Genomic DNA, 20,894 nt, shown 5'->3' on the forward strand with positions numbered 1-20,894 from the left:
AAATTCCAGAATTTCTATGAATTTCTAGAATTAGCCATGTCCTTGACCAGTTTACAAATTCATTTGCACCTCCGCTCATTCTTTATGTTGTTCCTGTCCTACTAAACACCCTTATTCCACTATCCAGTTGTGACAGTCATATGACTCCTTCAAGCAGCAATTCTCATCACAACCCTTCCTAATCTCCCCAGCACATACAGCTTTTCTTCTGTGTCATCATCCCATTGCACTTAGAGCAAGTACCTCACAAATGAGCATTATTACCCAGTTTCATGTCGTTCTTGCAATTTCTGCTTTCTTTACTAGATTATAAGCTCCTAGGTAAAAAATCTAAGCACCACCTTCTTAGAGTCAACTAGGAGGCCACTGTTCAGTCAATGTTTCCTGATTGCACAATAAAAGGAGATTGCTTTTGTCACCCTTGTCATTGACATTGCTTTCTTGGCAAACCACATCCGCCTTCCTACTTTGTGGCCAGTGCACATTCTACGTGTGTGCACTGTTTGGAATATTTATTTTCCTATGCTTGATGCGCTAACTACTCCTTTCTCTTCAGGTCTCCAATTGGGTCTTACTTCCTCAGAAAAGCATTTCTTTTTTTTTTTTTTTTGAGACGGAGTTTCGCGCTTGTTACCCAGGCTGGAGTGCAATGGCACAATCTCAGCTCACCGCATTTCTTAAGCCCAAAACCAGTTTCTTTATTTCTTGACTGTTGCATTTTTTACAATTGTAATTAAATAACTAGCATTTAATTACTGCTGTTCAGTGTCCTCAATTATGGGTGATTCTGCCCCCTATAGGACATTTAGCAATGTGTGAAGACATGTTTGCTTATCACTACAGGGGTTGAGAGAGGGTTGCTACTAGTATACAGTGAGCAGAGGAAAGGAATGGTGTCAAACCTCCTACAATGCATAGGGCAGTCCTGTACAACAATCATCCTGCCCAAAATGTCATTAGAGCTAATGTACAGAAATCCTGTCTAGCTCAGTGCTATAATGTCACACCAACTGAGTGCTTTCACATTCACTGTCAAGCTATTGAAAATATTATGTGACCCAGTTGTATAAAACTCTGATATATTGAGCATGTTATCTACCATATTAAACACTATTCTCTTTGAGAAAAAAAAAATGCTTTTCCCCAGGAAAAGTCCTACCTTTTTATTCAATGAGTCTTTTAAATTATTGTTTTTCTCTATTTCATTGGCTGCTAGAAAATTAGAGCTGAATTTGCTACCCACTTGTAACAATAACTATATATATGTGGTATTAATTCATACTAATTTGATTTCTAGTTTTATTATTTTCCTTTCTCTAAATTTATCCAGCTATTTCTTTTTTTCCTTCTGCCAGGTGTATACAAGTCCACAAATCCCTTTTTTGTTGTTGTTGTTTTTGAGAGGGCGTCTTGCCCTGTCACCCAGGCTGGAGTACAATGGTGTTATATGGGCTCACTGCAACTTCCCCCTCCTGGGTTCAAGCGATTTCCTGCCTCAGCCACCTGAGTAGCTGGGACTGCACGCTCCCACCACAATGCCCAGCTAATTTTTTTGTATCTTTAGAAGAGAGGGTGCTTCACCATGTTGGCCAGGCTAGTCTTGAACTCTTGACCTCGTGATCCGCCTGCTTTGGCCTCCCAAAGTGCTCGGATTACAGGTATGAGCCACTGTGCCCAGCCCTACAAATCCATTTATTAGACTTAGACTTAAATAACCCCCTATGAAGCTCAAAGGGGAACAGCTTGTCACTAACAACATGGTTTGTATCAATATAGCTTTTAGAGAAATAAGAGAATAAATTTATTAGTATTTGCAGAGTCACCAACTATTAACAATATCCTAAATATGAAGTGATCTGGGAAGTGATATATCTAAATTTTTCATTTTGTACTGGGGGAAAATTGATTCAAAGAAATTAAATGCATTGTCTATGTTTACACAGTGGCACCAAAATTGTATCCAAGTACTTTTGACTTCTATTTTTCTAAAAGCTATTTGCATGAATAAACAATAATACAAATCTCTGCTCCCAGTTACTCCAGGTACCATAGACTTGTGGGCAGTACAAGCAACTAGCACTTAGGAAGTCAAAAGTTTTAATTTGAAAATACCTGTGATTTGTGTAGGAAGAACATGACACCTACCACTTTCAAGTTCTGATGCGTTAACCACCTACTTCCTCCGCAGAAAATTACAAATTACAATGCTACTAACTTCTATAACATCCTTGGAGAAATAATTTCTTTAAATTGACAGATTAATGTCTGATCCTGAGAAAGAAGTAGATACGAGTGTCTCTTAAAGGTCTTCTTTGAGAGATCACTCTACTTAAAGAAGCTCACATATGTCTAAAATGCATGTCTCCTTAAGACATGCAGAGCATGGATTACTACCTTCAGTAAAATGGGATTGGTTATTCGACTCTCAAAATGTCTCTCACACAACTTTGTTTTAGTTTTTCTTTTCACTAACTTGTATGTTTTTTTCCACTTTTGGTTTTCATCACTGAATTAGGCTTCTTATTAATATCGGCTTCAGTTTTTATTAGAAAACAATGGGTTCAAGACTTATGCTTGCCACTTTTCTGGCCTTTAACTTACAAATATGTTATGAAGGCAGGAACTGGATCAATTTTCTTCTCTATTGTACTTCCAACACAGACTTTTCCAAATAGACATTCGGTGAATAGGTACTCTACTTTTTTTTTTTTTAAATGGAGTTTCATTCTTGTTGCCCAGGTGCTGGAGTGCAATGGTACAACCTTGGCTCACTACAACCTCCACCTCCTGGGTTCAAGCGATTCTCCTGCTTCAGCCTCCCAAGTAGCTGGGGTTACAAGTATGTGCCACCATGCCTGGGTAATTTCGTACTTTTACTAGAGACAGGGTTTTGCCATGTAGGCCAGGCTGGTCTCGAATCCCTGACCTTGTGTGATCAGCCCACCCTGACATCCCAAAGTGCTGGGATTACAGGTGTCAACCACCACGCCTGGCCCACATTACTAAGTATTCACTGAAATATTTAAAAACATAGACAGAGTCCTATCAGTATTTTTCATTCCATTATAAAATAAGCAAGCTTGACTTACGTTTTTTCTAAAGTTTGTCTATATTTGGGGAGATTACGCATGATGTTCATTTTTGCATCCAAACCATGAATCAAATTTCTCCAAGAATTAAGTGCCAATAAAAATTATTTTTAAGAGAGATATGTATGTCTATATAATCTATCGTGTTTTATGATAAATATATATATTTATATACTGTGTCAGTAACTACCTTTTAAATTCATGGCATTTATTTATATTCAAAAAATTTCAATTTACCTTTTAAATCTTAATGGAATAAAATGACCTATGAATGCATTTTTAGCTTTGCCTTACTAAATTTTTAAAATTTTGCCCTGAATTATTTCCTATTATGTGATATTAAAGATATTTTAAGTGGTAATATACTCTAAGCCATGTATTTTTAGTCCTATAAAAAAGGAAACTGGATATTTTCTATTTTTTATGTTTCTTTCTTTCTTTCTTTTTTTTTTTTTTTTTTTTTTTTTTTTTTTTGAGACGGAGTTTCGCTCTTGTTACCCAGGCTGGAGTGCAATGGCGCGATTTCGGCTCACCGCAATCTCCGCCTCCTGGGTTCAGGCAATTCTCCTGCCTCAGCCTCCCGAGCAGCTGGGATTACAGGCACGCACCACCGTGCCCAGCTAATTTTTTTTGTATTTTTAGTAGAGACGGGGTTTCACCATGTTGACCAAGATGGTCTCGATCTGTTGACCTCGTGATCCACCGGCCTCGGCCTCCCAAAGTGCTGGGATTACAGGCTTGAGCCACCGCGCCCGGCCTATTTTTTATGTTTCATTTCAAGTACAAGATATTGGACCAAATAAGAAGTAAAAAGGATATAGAGGGTTCTTTCCCTATTTATAAGACTGCACCCTTTGAAAATGTGCCTTGGCTCTATGAATCTGTGAAACCAGTGGGCTTTTGGTACCTAAATCCTACCATATACCCTCTAAGGCACTGAAAATGTGAGAGCAGATTGCTTAATGGGGAGCATTTCATTGATTTATTAGCAGCTGAACACATGCCAAGACTTCCCTAGCATGCTCCTCACCCAACCCAAGTTGCTTAAAAGCTGGACTGGAGAACGTGGCTTAGGACAGAAGATTCTGTGTTCTCTCAAAACAAAGATGATAGAGCTGCTTAACCTACAAATGCAGAAAGGAAATGAGCATTCTCTCCTAAGTCAGAACTTGGGTTTGAAATTTGAGGCACACTAATCCCAACCACTAATTAAATGGGGCTAATTAACGCCCAGCTTACAACAATCAGGCTGGCCAACTCTTCTAGAGCAGGCTTGGAGGGGAGATGTTGGCCAAGAAGAGGGGTTAGTAGAGGGGTAAAAGTTTAGGCACAGGGGTGAAAGTGTCCGAAAAGGAGCTAAAATATCCCTTACATCAAGAGAAATGAAACAGCTTATGGAGAAAACTGGTAAAGGTGAGATGATAAGTTTTTAAAAAGGTGTAAACAACTTTAAATTGTTTTGATTTCAAAATAAGCAGCCTATGTAACAAACCCCACAAATTGATACTAAATAATATTGCAGGACTTTTCCTTAATTCGTCTAAAGATGGGGTCCTTGTCCCACAGCCACGAAAGTTTAAGCTTGCAGACAATTGAAGGTGAGAATAATGGGATTTATTGGGCAAAAAAGAAAAAAGGGGGAACGGGGACTCTCCCCAAGGGCAGAGTTCCTGCTAGCGCGTTTCTCACCTTGCAGTTTGAATTCCAGGTTCCACACCAGAGGAGGAGAGACCAACCTCCTCCTAGAGCAAACTTTTGAGGCTCCACCTCCCAGCCTTGCATTCCTTCCAGTGCGCAGGCTGGTTGGAGTTTTTTAGGGGACCCCCTCCCACCTGGCTGTCTCAAAAATAAGTTGATAATAGGACTTGTATCCAAGATTCTAAAGTCACTGTCCTAGTATCTTATTAGCAAGTACTCTTTTTAAAATTCCTATTACAACACTTGTATTAAGGAAAACTAAATCACTCTTTTATAAAACAAAACTAAAGCATTTATCTAATTTCACATTTCTTGATGGTTTGATTCAGAAGGATAGTCTTTTAATAAAAAGAAGGTAATGATCCACATTTTAAATTTATCCATCAAAACTGACCATATGAAAAATACTTCCAAATTTCCATTGATCATACAGAAATAAAAAAGACATTTAAAAGATGTATTTAATTCAAAATAAAATCAGTTCAACAGGTTTTGCCATGTAAGCACAGGATCAAAATGTAGACCGAATATATCTTTTTCTGCTAAAAATAATAAAATATTTTATTGCAAATAGTAACTTTCAGGAGGCCAAAATTTGTTGCAAAAATCAAATGCAATTTTAAATTTTAGTATCTTGCCATTATCCAGTTTTGTTTTCCTTTCAGAAATGTAGATACAAATTGTATATATTCCATCATCCCAATAAAATTTTCTGATCATTTTGTCTCTAAAAAAAAATACCCTTTCAGACATAATTCTGCATAGATAGTAAAAAGGCTTGCCATGCTATGTATTTACGACTTTAATTCTAAAAAAAAAAAAATCCACTTAGAATCTCTATTAAGTAAACTAGAGCTGAAACTATTGGGCAAAAAATAAAGCTAAATAGCTAAAACCAAATGGTACTGCTCTAAAGAAACTGCTTTTCTTATATAAGCAATGCATTACAAATATTTGGCATTCTAGAAAATACAACAAAAAGTTTTCCTTTCATTCCTACTTCAGCTGTGTTTCCATGTAAGATTTTATTGCATAGTTTAAGAGTAGGTTAGCACTTTCGTTATTAACCACATTTTTCAGAAGTTTATAACATTGTTGAAATTTCTTTTCCACCTTTCTTACTTGATATTGCAAGAAAACTCAATTATATACTTGGAAATTCAAGGATACTCATTTTAAGTGTTTTTATATTTCTCTTTTACCATTTTATATTGAAACTGTAACAAACTTCTTCCAGTAACACAGAGAAATTTTAAGATGACAGAAATAATCAGGCTTATTTTATTCTCATTACATAATCTAAGTTTTCTATTTTAACAAAATAAGCAAAAAAGGTTGAAGAGTGATCTCAAGAATTAATGTTTTTCAAGTTTTTATGAAATAAAAACTTTCCTATCAGACTTTCTTTTCCCTTTCGGCTGGAATGACAAGATTGCTAAATCAACTGGGTAGTATAAAAAATAATAATAACTGCCAGAAGCAGTGACTCAGGCCTGCAATCCCAGCACTTTGGGATGCCAAAGCAGGAGGATCACTTGAGTTTAGGAGTTTGAGACCAGCCCGGACAACTTAGTGAGACCTCCTTTCTACTAAAAATTGTACAAAGTAGCCAAGCATGGTGGCACGTGTATGAAGTCCTAGCTATTTGGGAGGCTGAGGCCAGAATATTGCCTGAGTCTGAGAGACAGAGCTATACTGTGCTATGATCATGGTGCTGCATTCCAGCCTGGGTAACCGAGCGAGACCCTGTTTCAAAAACAAAAAAAGTCAGGAGAATTGCCTGAACCTGGGAGGCAGAGGTTGCAGTGAGCCAAGATCGTATCACTGCACTCCAGCCTGGGTGACCGAGTGAGATCCTGTCTCAAAAAACAAACACAAGAAAACCAGATACAGAAATCTCTATAGAAATATGATATGGATAGTTTGTGAAGGATCCTCAGCTTATTTCAAAAATATGCACTGATAGTGTTTGACACTTTGGAAATATAAAATCTCATTTCTATGAATACATAATGTTGCATATGCTTAATAGCCATCAAAGCGTATGTCCCAAATGTGTATCACTTTCTAATCAATATATTTGATTATTAGGACTACAGAACCCTTTATCTCTTTAAAGAGTTACTCTTAACATCATTAGATATTACCAATATGCACCTTAAAAAGGTAAAATGCTCATGTATCCATTTCAACTGAAAAAAAAAGATTAAAAATAGGAACATACGCTTTGAACATTTGTTTGTGCCATGCTTTATGCTCCATACGATCACTATAGATAGTGTCTAAAGCTACACAACGTGGAACGTGAAGAATGAGCCTAGGTATTTGGCCCTTAGTATTTCCATAAGACAAATAATTTTTGGTGCTGTGGTGCAATGAACAACACAAGTCCTATAATTATATCAAACTTAGTCTTTGTTTAGCAAATATTTTTTCATTTCTTAGATATCATGAGATTGCATTCTAGAACACTGACTTTGAAAACTGTGCTACATTATAATTGCTTTAGTTAATACATCATTTATTATTTTTATTATTATTTGAAATACCAGCTATTATGACTACAGTGTTTTGCTTTGAGCATTAGTGATTTCCATATCAAGAACAGCACTTGAATTTCAACATAATTGTATTTTGTCATTTATAATTAACAATTAGTATCTAAATGAAAACTTATCTAATCTAGGTCATGATTATTTTTGATACATATAGTATTTTCTACTTGTTTGTGGTTTGAGAAAAGTTTCAGGATAGAATGTGAGTTTTTGTTTTTTTTTTTTTTTTTTTGAGACGGAGTTTCGCTCTTGTTACCCAGGCTGGAGTGCAATAGCGCGATCTTGGCTCACCTCAACCTCCGCCTCCTGGGTTCAGGCAATTCTCCTGCCTCAGCCTCCCGAGTAGCTGGGACTACAGGCACGCGCCACCATGCCCAGCTAATTTTTTGTATTTTTAGTAGAGACGGGGTTTCACCATGTTGACCAGGATGGTCTCGATCTCTTGACCTCGTGATCCACCCGCCTCGGCCTCCCAAAGTGCTGGGATTACAGGCGTGAGCCACCGCGGCCGGCAGAATATGCTTTTAAAACTCACATTCTTGGCTCAAGCCTGTAATCCCAGCACTTTGGGAGGCCGAGGCGGGTGGATCACGAGGTCAAGAGATCGAGACCATCCTGGTCAACATGGTGAAACCCCGTCTCTACTAAAAATACAAAAAATTAGCTGGGCATGGTGGCGTGTGCCTGTAGTCCCAGCTACTCGGGAGGTTGAGGCAGGAGAATTAATTGCTTGAACCCAGGAGGCGGAGGTTGCGGTGAGCCGAGATCGCGCCATTGCACTCCAGCCTGGGTAACAAGAGCGAAACTCCGTCTCAAAAAAAAAAAAAAGAAAGAAGAAAAAGAAAAAGAAAAGCATATTCTATTTTGTGTTTTTATTATTTCAACAAGGGCTTCAGAGTTAAACATATAAGACAGACGATATTACTATTTCTTTTCCATGTTACAGAAGTTACTAGTTGAGCTGAGAATGCCTGAGAAAAACTAGAAATAAACTTTAGTTTAACAAAATTAAATTGATACCATAGAACAAAATAGTTTTTTACTAGTGAGCTGAAGATATTTCATCTGTGTTCTTCCGTGCATTCCCACCTCAGACTGCATGAGCAAAACCCACCATGAAATTCAAAGATCAATTTAAATTATGTAATGAAGTAACAGAATCTCTTTGCATCAGTCATTTACAACTTAGAAGTGGTAAATCTTCTGTTTTAATTATATATCTCAGTTGAGTCTATATAGCACAAACACATAGCAAGTAATCTTTCTTTAGTATCATTAAGAGTTTACAAAATTATTTCTGGGAATAAAAACTTGTTTTAACAATAAGCCTCTCTTCAGTTACATGTTTGAAAAAAACTGTACATTTTAAAAAATCCAATAACATATTGAGAAAGTACAAAAATCAGCAATAGACTCAAATCAAAATTTGTCAGAAATATTGACTACAGTAAAATTTTTTACTAAGCTACGTTCAAGGATGAGTTTTCAATAAAAATCACTAATTTAATCTTTAATCAAATGGTTAGGATAAAGTGGTTTAATAAAGAAAAATCTAAAAATAGTTGACTGTTTCACACGTTTTGGATATAGTTAATACATTCAACTCTATGGGTTTTTATAGTTACTACAATATTTTATAATAAAAATATTATGTGGTAAATATTTCTAGCAAGATCTAAATTATACTAAATTATAATTTTAATGTTCTTATCTCAATTTTCTTGACCTGTTAATATGAAGCTATGAAATTTCAAAATTCTTATAATAGCCAAGTTCATCCAGTAATCTTGAATTACTTTTAATTATAATTCTGTGATAAACAAAATTTGAAGTCTGAATTATACTTAGCTCTAACACATGCAATTGAATTGACCTTTGCCAGTCAGAGGTGGAAGCCAGATAAGACTTGGTATCTACAACTGTCTTACCTATGCCTCAACCATTTGCTATCTGTGTCATAAAACTATGACTGTGGAGTTGCAATTACTCCATGGCTTCTGGACAATATATAAACTAAAACATGTACATGACTTTTTGGCCTATCTTTACTATCTCCAGGAATATAAAACCTCTTCCATAATCTATTTCAACATTTGCCAAAGTGTTTTTTTAATGGCTTATGCTTACACTTCACTTGCACTTTTTCATATGGTTTTGTTTTCTTGACCATGGCAATACACACCTGTGCAGTATTCACAAAACTTAGAAATGAATGAATAGAAATTGGAAAAATGTGGCACATATACACCATGGAATATTATGCAGCAATCAGAAATGATGAGTTTGTGTCGTTTGTAGGGACATGGATGAATCTGGAGAACATCATCCTCAGCAAACTGACACAAGAACAGAAAATGAAACACCGCATATTCTCACTCATAGGTGGGTGATGAAAAATGAGAACACATGGACACAGAAAGGGGAGTACTAAACACTGGGGTCTATTGGGGGGAAAAGGGGAGGGCCAGTGGGAGGGGGAGGTGGGGAGGGATAGCCTGGGGAGAAAAGCCAAATGTGGGTGAAGGGGAGAAGAAAGCACACTGCCATGTGTGTACCTACGCAACTGTCTTGCATGCTCTGCTCATGTACCCCAAAACCTATAATCCAATAAAAAATTAAAAAAAAAAAAAAAAAGAAAACCCTCGCATAGTCCTCTCAGCGCTTTACCTTCCTTAACAAACGTTCAAACCATTTATTTGATTCCTCATTTTATTTTAGTTCAAATGTCAATGCAAACTGAATTCTCCTGGTCAAAATCTTTCCCCTATATTTAAACAGATATGTTACAATATTCATAGATTTCCTTTAGCTATAAAAGGATTGTTGAAATTATAGGTCTTCATGTCTAAAGACATTCTTAGAGAACCATCCCTGGATTGGATTTTGGTATTATGGTGGTACTGTGAATACTTTCCTTACACCTTTACTCTTACAATAATCTCCCAATGTGCCTCCCCTGCCTTCTGTCCCAAAAATGGCAAATTGTTTTCATCCCCTCTGTCAACTCCAATTAATTGGTAACAGAAGCCCAGAATGCCACCTTGAGAAAGATTCTGAGAACACACCTGAGCTCAGTAGGGAGTTCTATGTTGGATTAGTGACGTCAGTACTGTGGCAGTGCTCCAGCTCATCCTCTATGCTGTCAGAGTGATCTTACTAAGAGCACAGTCAGATTATATCAGCCCCCTGCTCAAAAGTCTTCATTTGTTCCCAACTGCCTGGCAAATAAAGTCCAAGTCTTTTGAAGATTGCCATTAAAAATTTGCCAATCCTGGCTCCAAACATCCCTTACTATTTCTCTGCCATTTCATGCTCCTAGATACAATTACAGTACTGACTATTTTTTATATTATACATTATTGCATTTTCCTTACTCTGTACCTTTATTCATAAATAGTCATTGGTCCAAATCTTACTTGTATATCAAAGTCCAGCTCAAATGCCATTTCCTCTATCTGACTATGCTAGATTTCTTCAGGTATTCTTGGTAAATCCCTTCTCAACCCTCCCACAGTCTTTTAAAAATATATATATATTTTTGGTGAACACTTCATTCTCCAACAGTTATTCAGCACTTTGTGCAACATGTCTTTTTTACCTGTGAATCAACATCTTTGTTTAATAATGAATTCTCACAAAGTACTCATAACATTATTTTAATCAGCTTGGATTTATAACTGTAACTTCAGCAACCTAGCACAATTGTTCTACATTGCATTTTTTTTTTTTGTATAAATGGTACATATTGTGACAGTTAAATAAGTGTGGGATACCACACAAAGTAATTCTATAGACCAAGGAGTAAAGAGCAATAGGTAAATTTCTGTGTTTTAACTGATAGAGTAGATATTAAAGGCATAGCTGTTTTGAGACCAAGTACTATGATATGCTTTCCAAGATGTTAGAATGTATTTGAATGAAAAAAAAAATAGTGTGTCAATGCATATGTGTGCAAGCAAATGTGTACCACACACACAATTAAACTTATTGCCATCACTAAGCTGTGCTTAAATTTTAAACCAAGTTTCCTGATATCTCTTACTGCTGGAGTTATAATTTGGCACATTAAATTTCCAATCTTGCTAAAAAGGAAATATTCACAGAAACCCTAGCAGTGTTTCTGGATAATACAGAATGTTCAAATACATGATAGTCTTGCTAATCAAAGTGTGATCTGTGGGCCAGCGGCACATGAGGAATGAGCTAAAGCTTGATAGAAATGCAATATATCTAGGCACATATTCTCAGGATCTCCTGAGGGCTGTGTCATAGGTCATTGGTCACTCATATTTGGCTAAGAAGAGGAGGAGGAAGAGGAGGAAGGAGAAGAAGAGGAGGAGGAGGAAGAAGATGAGGAGGAGGAGAAATAAGAAGAGAAAGAGGAGAAGGAAGAGGAGGTAGAAGAGGAAGAAGAAATGCATCATCTCACTGGCCACCAATGTACCACTGAATCAGAACCTGAATTTTAACAAGATCCTCATGTCATTTAGATATGGATTATCATTTGAGAAGCACTGGTCTAGAAAACTAAATCACTTTAGAGCTTCAGAAAATAGTGACACATCGATCACCACCCCGAGACTGTGATTTAATTGGTCTGGGTGTAAGCTGGGATTTTTCAAAGCTCCCCAAGTATTTTTATTATTCAACCAAAGCTGAGCAAACTTTGGTGGGCATTGGAATCACCAGGGAAACTTAGTAAAAATATGAAGGGCCAGGCCTTTTGCTACTTTAAAAACTTGGGTCTCTGAGCCCAAAATTCTCTATGTTTTTCTGACACACACTGAAGTTCGAGAGCAGCTGGTCTAGAGAAATTCTACTGTAGAAAATCCGGAAGTCTCCACTGTTCAGATGATGAATACTGACAAGATATGAATACATGCAGACACATTTCCAAAGACACCCACCTCAAGGTTCTCACTCTATTGTTATTTTAATAAAATACTAATCTGTGTAGTATTACCTATGAAAGGTCTTTGAAGATGATATTAACATTACTAATCAGCTGACCTTAAAGATTACCTAAGTGAGCTCAATTTAATTACATGAGCCTTTATGAGAGTCAACCAGAGAAGACAAGAGGAAAACAGGAGATAAATAGAATCTCACTTCAAGAGTCAACATCAGCCTAGTTAACAACCTTAAAAGAAAGATCACAGAAAATTGAGATAAAGGAAAGAAATAACATGAGAGACTTTCCCAAAACTAAAACACATTTGTTTCCATATTGAAAAGGCCAGTTGAAGAAAATAAAATGAATAAAAATAACAACATACCCACACAAAGAAGCATCACTGATATTTCAGAACACCAAACAATCATCATTTCCAGGAAGAAAAACAATCTCATCACATACAAAAGATTGAGTATTAGAATGCTGTAAGTCTTTCCAATGGCAACTCTGAAAGTGAAAAATCAATGCCATTAAAATTAAATGGAAATGATATTGAAGTCAATATTCTATCCCTAGCCAAAGTAGCAATTGTGCATTAGGGTAAATTCAATGTTTACCTTCAAAGCACTGTGTCGTAAGAAACTATTAGAAATATGAGTCAAAAAAGAGCAAAAAAAAAACGGCAAGGCATGAATTCTGGAAAAAAGTAGATGCACCTAACAACGAGAGCTGAAAGGAATTCCAGGATCGGAAAATGAGTGTCCTTGGATTACAGCTGTGCAAAAGGCCTAGAGATCAGTCAATCTAGATTGGAGGAAGGGGACAGAGAACTCAGAGATATGTCTGCAATGGAGAGGGAGGGAGGGAGGAAGGGGGGGAGAGAGAGAGAGAGAGAGGAGAGAGGAAAAGAAAAAGAAAAAAGGAGTAAAGGTATAAAAAAGAAAAGAAAGGGAGGGAGAGGGGTAGGGAAGGGGGAGGGGGCAGGGAGGGAAATGGGGAGGAAGTGGGAGGGAAGGGTTTGACCAAGAGTCTGCTGGTTTCTATGCTCAGCTTTGTAGATCTGTCTAATTCAAAACCCTGAACATGTTCTATATTTATTATTTGAAATAAGTGCATGTAGTTCAGTGTTTCTGAATAATGTAGCAGAAGCTTAAATTAACCCCCCTTTATTCAAATGAAAATCCTTCCTTTATTAAAATATTTTTGTTTGTTGTTATAAATTAGGGAACAAATTAGTAAATAGTAAAATAATATATTTTTATAAACTGATTCCTTGTGTTTTTCCCAGGAGTTTCCCTCACCTAAGAGAGATTCACTTTATATTTAGTAGTTCTTAACTTTTCCTTAGTTATTCCTATTTTAACTATTCATTTGATAAAGAAAATTACTGACTCCATATCTATTTTGAAATGAGGTACAATTATAACTACATAGATAAATCAAAATAATGACAGAGAAAAAAGAAAATTCAACAAAGTCATCTCTTGCTTAGGAAATGTAATGTTATTTCACAATGTATTAATACATTCAGTAACCTCATTACAAAATAATCATTAATAAATAAACCTGTGTTTTCATAAGTCACACTGATTGAAATGAGTGCACCATTTTGATCCCCATTTCTTTACTTGATGTGAAAATTTGTTTTCACCTGGAAGTCTCTTAAGAGAAGAGAAACAACGCATCATCAAGTTGGCTTGATAAGGTTGTTCAAATGTCACATCAAAACAGTGAGGATCAGCCCATTTTCTTGAGAAAGTCGGGCTAAATGAAGCCTCCCGGAGCATTGTTGTCCAGGACCAAATAAGGAATAGTGGCAAAAATCAAATATATCTAATACTCGATGGTGGCTTAAAAGTAAAATTTGATTTACTCTTTTGGCTTTTTGTGACATTTAATACCTATTATATTTTGTTAAGAGAACATTCCCAAGTTAATAAGACATGGAACAGCCTAAGTGCTGAAAATATATTTTAAAAGTGACCCAATGAAGAAAAAGTATTATTTTTGTATAGATTATAGTAGAAAAATGGGTTAACTCATCTCTAAACAATTTAATTTTAAAAGCACATTTAGTTAGAAAATTATGATATCTGGTCTCAAACAATCCATTTTAATCTAGGTGAACAATATACCTCCCTAGTCTTTGATCAGATCTGCCTTACTGATCCAAATCATTGAGCTGAATTCAACTGACCCATATTCAGTTGCTTTTTGGAAAACTAGAAAAATTGAAGTTGGATGACATATTAGAAACTAATAATTTCATTATGTAAATGACAAAACTAAAGTCTAGAGAAAAATGGATCATTTGTCATACACTTTTTAGTAGGTGCCATTCTGTTATTTTAAATTACTGTAATTGTTTCTCTCTACATGACAATTAGTAATATTACTAATCAACGGTATGTGTAAAATACTAGAATATTTTATGTGCATTGTTAATAACCCTTATAACAGACCAAGTTTTGTTTTGATACATGAAGAATCTGATTCTGAGAGAGACAATAAATTCCCAAGCCCCACATAGCAGTAAATGGTAGGACAGGACCTTCAAAGCCTGTACTGTTTTGCTGTGCCATGCTAGGTCCAACTTCAGTTGGCCCTATCATTTGATCTAGACATAATTAAAAACGAGGGAAAATCCATCTGCCAAGTTTTTCATACATGACCGAAGTTTTAGTAATAGATGCAGAGTGAAATTATCATTTGCTTCAACATATGGTTGCATTTTTTCTATGACTAAACTAATACTACAGGCATTTTTAAATGGTGAACTGAATTAATAGGAAATTACTGAAGCCTAAGGCTTGTGTTGTTTTAACAAATCCAGGTGGGCCATAGATTCCATAATGTTTCTCAATACATTAATAACTTCATACTCTAATTACCTAATGTCCTATGGTTATGTTTTAATTTAATTATAAAAATGAACATTAACACAATCATAAAAATTCTACTACCATAACTTTATACAATGGCTTGGTAAAAATACAAGAAAATAACATATACTGTTCCAGTAAAAATTGAATTCACCTAATTTCAATTATAAGAAGGAACAGAGAAGAAAATAGTAAACATATGCCATCCAGTAACAGGTTAATGCAACGTTAGAATTAATTTATTAGTATAATACAATGAGACTATTCTCAAGAAATATAGAAAAATTATTTTTTATTAACTATTGAGCCATTGGTAGAAAGAAAATTTTTGTTGGTCTCACAGGTGCTGGACAGTAAATCAAACTATAGATTCGTCCTACTATTTTTATCCAGAGGTATAAAAGTCAAAAAATACAAATTACTTCTTTCTGTTACTTTTGGAGGAAAAAAAGCTTGGGAATAGTGGAAATCTTGACCTACCAGTAGATTTATCAATCACTATAGCTTCATATTCTCCATAGTCCAGATCATTTTTTCTCAAAATGTAAAATTAATGATCTAAATTAATACTCAGCTTCCAATGGTGACACTTATGGGTGGCCCAATTCTCCAGGTCAAAATTTCTTAACCTTATAAACTCTCTAGAGACTCTGACATAAGCTATGGATCCTCTACCCATAAAAATGCTCTTCAGCTTATATTTACAATTTGTTACCTACCATTTTAAGGAATTTATGAATACCCTAATCAAGAACTTCTTGAAGGTAAGATTTCATCTGCAGAGTTATTCCTGGTATTTTATGAAAATTTAAGATACCATCTTATGAATTAAGAGTTATCTCAAGCAATAGAATCTGTTTATCCAGGTCCTTGAGTTGTCACAGTATTTAATATCTGGCATTAGTTCACCTTAATTATGATTTTTCATGCAAGGCTTAACTTACTGAGATTCAGCCAAAGTGAACTTTTCTCTTTGCAGCATTTTGTCAATCTTTTCTACTTTTCACCTTTTCTACTTCGATCTCACCAGCTATCAAAAATTAGCAAGCCTCAAATTTGCATTTTTATCTCTCTCACTGTTCTATAAGCTTCTTGAAAACACGAACAAGAGTTTAGTCACTTCTTATTCATACTGACGAGTCTAGTACCTTATATGTAGAAAGCATTTAACCATTATTTTACTAATAGAATAAATGTGCTAATAAAGTAGAACCTTTAGTGAATTCTATCAACATCTTTCATGCTCAACATCAAGCATTTCTGCCAGGTTCTGGATTCATTTTCAAGGAAAATTCTTCGGATCGAATGTTACGTTTTATATTTAAAAATCAGGTTGGGGGTTCGGCGACTGTGGGGCGGCGGGCCGCAGGCGGGGGCCATGGGCAAAGACTACTCCCAGACGCTGGGCCTGGCCCGCGGCGCGTCGGACGAGGAGATCAAGCGGGCCTGCCGTCGCCAGGCGCTGCGCTACCACCAGGACAAGAACAAGGGCCCGGCGCCGAGGAGAAGTTCAAGGAGATCGCCGAGGCCTACCACGTGCTGAGCGAGCGCAAGCGCGAGATCTTCAACCGCTCCGGGGAGGAAGGGCTAAAGGGCAGCGGCCCCAGTGGCGGTAGCGGTGGTGGTGCCAATGGTACCTCTTTCAGCTACACATTCCATGGAGACCCTCATGCCATGTCTGCTGAATTCTTCGGCGGCAGAAATCCCTTTGACCCCTTTTTTGGGCAGCGGAACGGGGAGGAAGGCATGGACATTGACGACCCATTATCTGGCTTCCCTATGGGCATGGGTGGCTTCACCAACATGAACTTTGGCGGCTCCCGCCCTGCCCAAGAGCTCACCCGAAAGAAGCAAGATCCCCCAGTCACCCACGACCTTCGGGTCTCCCTTGAAGAGATCTACAGCAGCTGCACCAAGAAGATGAAAATCTCCCACAAGCGGCTAAACTCCGATGAAAAGAGCATTCGAAACGAAGACAAAATCTTGACCATCGAAGTGAAGAAGGGGTGGAAAGAAGGGACCAAAATCACATTCCCCAAGGAAGGAGACCAGACATCCAACAACATTCCAGATGATATTGTCTTTGTTTTAAAGGACAAGCCGCACAATATCTTTAAGAGAGATGGCTCTGATGTCATTTATCCTGCCAGGATCAGCCTCCGGGAGGCTTTGTGTGGCTGCACAGTGAACATCCCCACTCTGGACGGCAGGACCATACCCGTGCTATTCAAAGATGTCATCAGGCCTGGCATGCGTCGAAAAGTTCCTGGAGAATGCCTCCCCCTCCCCAAAACGCCCGAGAAATGTGGGGACCTCATTACTGAGTTTGAAGTGATCTTCCCCAAAAGGGTTCCCCAGACATCAAGATCCGCTCTTGAGAAGGTTCTTCCGATATAGCTACCTGAGCTCTCCAGACTGACTAGGGACCTTTCTAGGGCTCAAGGATTTCTGGACCTTTCTACCTATTGTGGACCATGAGAGGGCGGAGGGCCCAGGGAGGGTTTTCATACTGCTGAATGTTTTCCAGAGCATATATTACAATCTTTCAAAGTCGTACACTAGACTTAAGTGGTTTTTCTAGCAATAGGGCATCAGGTGGTGGGAACAGCAGGAAGAGGCATTCCAGTCTGCCCCACTGGGTCCGGCGGCCCTTCCAGGAGGGGCCCACATCCTCCTCCTCCAGTCCCTGTCCAGGGGTGAGAGGCAGACCAGCAGCTGGACTTGATGCCTGTGTCCCTTAGCTTATGGCTGGTAGATGGTGTCAAGCTGCTGCCAGACCCTGTACCTCCTCCATCTCTGTTGTGTGATCAGTTTGTGATTTATTCTGTATTGGTCTCCCATGTCTTATTCTTCCCCTGAAGAATCTTATTTTTCCCCTGAAGAATCCTGTCTTCTCTTTGGCCATCTCAAATTGAGAACTTCTAAACTATTCCTGCAGAACTGCCTGGCTGGCACCCACAAGTAATACCTCTTGTTCCAGCAGGACCAAGGGAGCCAGTCTCCAGCTAGTGACTCCAGTAAGTGCAGCCACCTCTCACTCGAGGGTCTGGGAGCCTAGCCCCAGCAAGGGACCCTCTGGACCTCTGGCTCTAGGGAAGCTGAATGTGCTCACTATGGGTCACATTTTCCATTTCTGTAAGGCAATCTTGTCATACCTGGGCCATACCAGTGGCCTAGGTAATTTTTTGTTTCATGGACTCTGGACTCTTTCAAAGGGATCTGATCCTTTCGAATTTTGCACAGCCCTAGAAATAATCCCTTTTGATAAAAGGGTCTTTGCTTCTGATTACAGGAGCACTGTGAAACGTCTGTAAATATGTTTTTATAATTAATTCCATGTATAGTTGGTGTACACTCAAATAAAACTGGTCCCCGGCAGCCACTGCTCTCTGTACAGGGCCATAATGGAATGCTGAAGAAATCTTGGGGAGGGACGTGGAGTTGGAACAAATGTCTGTTCCCTCGACACCAGTTGGGTGCTCAGATCTTTAAACTCATTGTAAGTTGCCACTGCAAACATGAGACCAAAGTGTGTAACTTGTCAATGCAGTGCGACAGCATTAAAGACTGATGCTAAACCTAAAAAAAATAAATAAAATAAAAATAAGGTTATTCAGTCATGAGAAACAATAATTTATATAAATTTTTAAGTTTTTAGCTATTTTTGTGCTTACAAACTCTCCTGCTGCTCTCATATTTAAAGAATTAGGCACATGTATGGCACCATACTGGCACATATTAATGCCAGCACTGTAAATATTAATTTATAATACCCACAAACAACATTATATCACACTGAGATTCAGAATTTTTTCTGAGATAAATTCTTTGTGGTTAGATTTTTTTATACTGTATGTATTTAATATAGTATGTTTTTAAAAGCATTCTTTCTAAGTCTTTAGAAATACTTAATAATGATAATTTTTCACATTCTGAGAAAAATATCAGAGGATATTCCTGAAATTTGCACAAGGTTTCAACGAGAATCACTGAACCAGATTGAAAACTTTCTAATTTGGAAGACAATAGTCTAGAAATGGTAAAATAGGAAACTATATTAAGTTTTAAGAATAGTTTCCTGAAAAAAAAATTAATTTGGAGAATAAACCCAAATGAAACAACGTATGTAAACATGAAGTTTCCTATGAAAAGAATCAGCTATAAAAAATTGTAAAAGCTTTATCGAATTTCTAGTTCTTGTTCATGGTTTAGTAGAGTGAAAAGGCTATGATATGGTTTGGCTGTCACCTCACCCAAATCTCATCTTGAACTGTGGCTCCTATAATCTCTACTTGTCATGGGAGGGACCTGGTAAAAGGTAAATGAATCATGGGGGCCAGTTTGCCCCATACTATTCTTGTGATAATGAGTAAGTCTCATGAGATCTAATGGTTTTATAAAGGGGAGTTCCCCTGTACATTCTCTCTTGTCTGCCACCATGTAAGACGTGACTTTGCTTCCTCTTTGCCCTCTGCCATCATTGTGAGACCTCCCCAGCCATGTGGAACTGTGAGTCAATTAGACCACCTTCCTTTCTAAATTACCCAATCTCAGATATGTGTTTATTAGCAGCACGAAACCAGAATAATATGGGCTGCTACTGCCCCTAATCTGCCTCCAGAGCCTCCCTTTCTGGCAGTCATCTAATCCAGAGAAAAATAAGCATCTAGTTTAGAAATGAAATGAGAGAGTACATAAGTCAGCAAAAAAAGGAAAAGTTTTCAGTTAATAAGTCTAATAGAGTTTGGATGTACGTGGCTGCCCAAATCTCATATTGAAATGTAACCCGTGTTGGAGGTGGGGCCTGGTGGGAGGTGATTGGATCATGAGGGCAGATTTCTCCTGAATGGTTTACCACCATCTCCTTTGGCACTGTCCTCATGAGAGTGAATGAGTTCTCATAAGATATCATCGTTTAAAAGTGTGTTATCACCTCCCCTCTCGCTGTCTTGCTCCAGCTCTCACCAACTGATGAACTTGCTCCTGCTTTGCCTTCTGCCAAAAGTAAAAGCTCCCTGAAGCCTCCCCAAGAAGGTGCTGATGCTATGCTCCTGTGCAGCCTACACAACAGTGAACCAATTAAACCTCTTTTCTGTATAAATTACCCAGTCTCAGGAATTTCTTTATAACAATATGAGAACTGACTAATACAAAGTCTGTATTTTTTATATTGGCAAAGAAACAATATTATAACACTCACTTCCCCAAACAGTCATAGAGTGAAGCAAATTGTAGTCTTAATAATCACTTTGTTCATTGAGGAAAGGAAGGTATGAGTAAGAACAGAAAGTAAACCAACACTTACAAAGACCAACCCGTTTCTTAGGTTTTTCACAGACGTTTTCTCATTCAGTGTTCACAATGTGCCCTTAACACAGACATAATTAATTCTGCATTATCAGTGAGGAAAATGAGACTCACATAGCTAAGTGTATTGCCACAAGAATCCCAGATACTAAGTGTCAGAGGCAAAACGCCAGTCAAGATCTGTCTGAATCGAAGAACCGTTCTCTTTTCACTGACTGTATGACACCATCTACTAGATGGAGGAAATGAGGAAAGTCAGTAAAAAGAACATTTGTGATAAAATATTTTGGTTAACATTGACAGTGATAGAGACAGAGTTCAGGGAAGGAGATAAAAATCTACAATATTTGTTTCTTGCCTTACCATGGATATTGGATTTTAGTTCCACAGTGGATATGTGGTAATCATAAAAGGAAAATGAGCTGTATAGAATTAATTGGTAGGAGAGGTTTCAACATGAACCTAAAGC

At 37.5% G+C, this 20,894-nt stretch overlaps 1 protein-coding gene and 1 pseudogene across 3 annotated transcripts in view; one reads left to right on the forward strand and one right to left on the reverse strand.

Annotated features, from left to right (window-relative positions):
• LOC118155298 (uncharacterized) overlaps positions 1-20,894 on the reverse strand; it is a 409,919-nt gene that overhangs the window by 17,894 nt on the left and 371,131 nt on the right. The window lies entirely within an intron of this gene.
• On the forward strand, positions 16,465-18,706 carry LOC100400692 (dnaJ homolog subfamily B member 1 pseudogene; annotated as a pseudogene). Its single transcript, XR_620459.5, has one exon. The product of XR_620459.5 is annotated as a dnaJ homolog subfamily B member 1 pseudogene (transcript).

Source organism: Callithrix jacchus, chromosome 1 (assembly GCF_049354715.1).
Source record: "Callithrix jacchus isolate 240 chromosome 1, calJac240_pri, whole genome shotgun sequence".
NCBI lineage: Eukaryota > Metazoa > Chordata > Mammalia > Primates > Cebidae > Callithrix > Callithrix jacchus.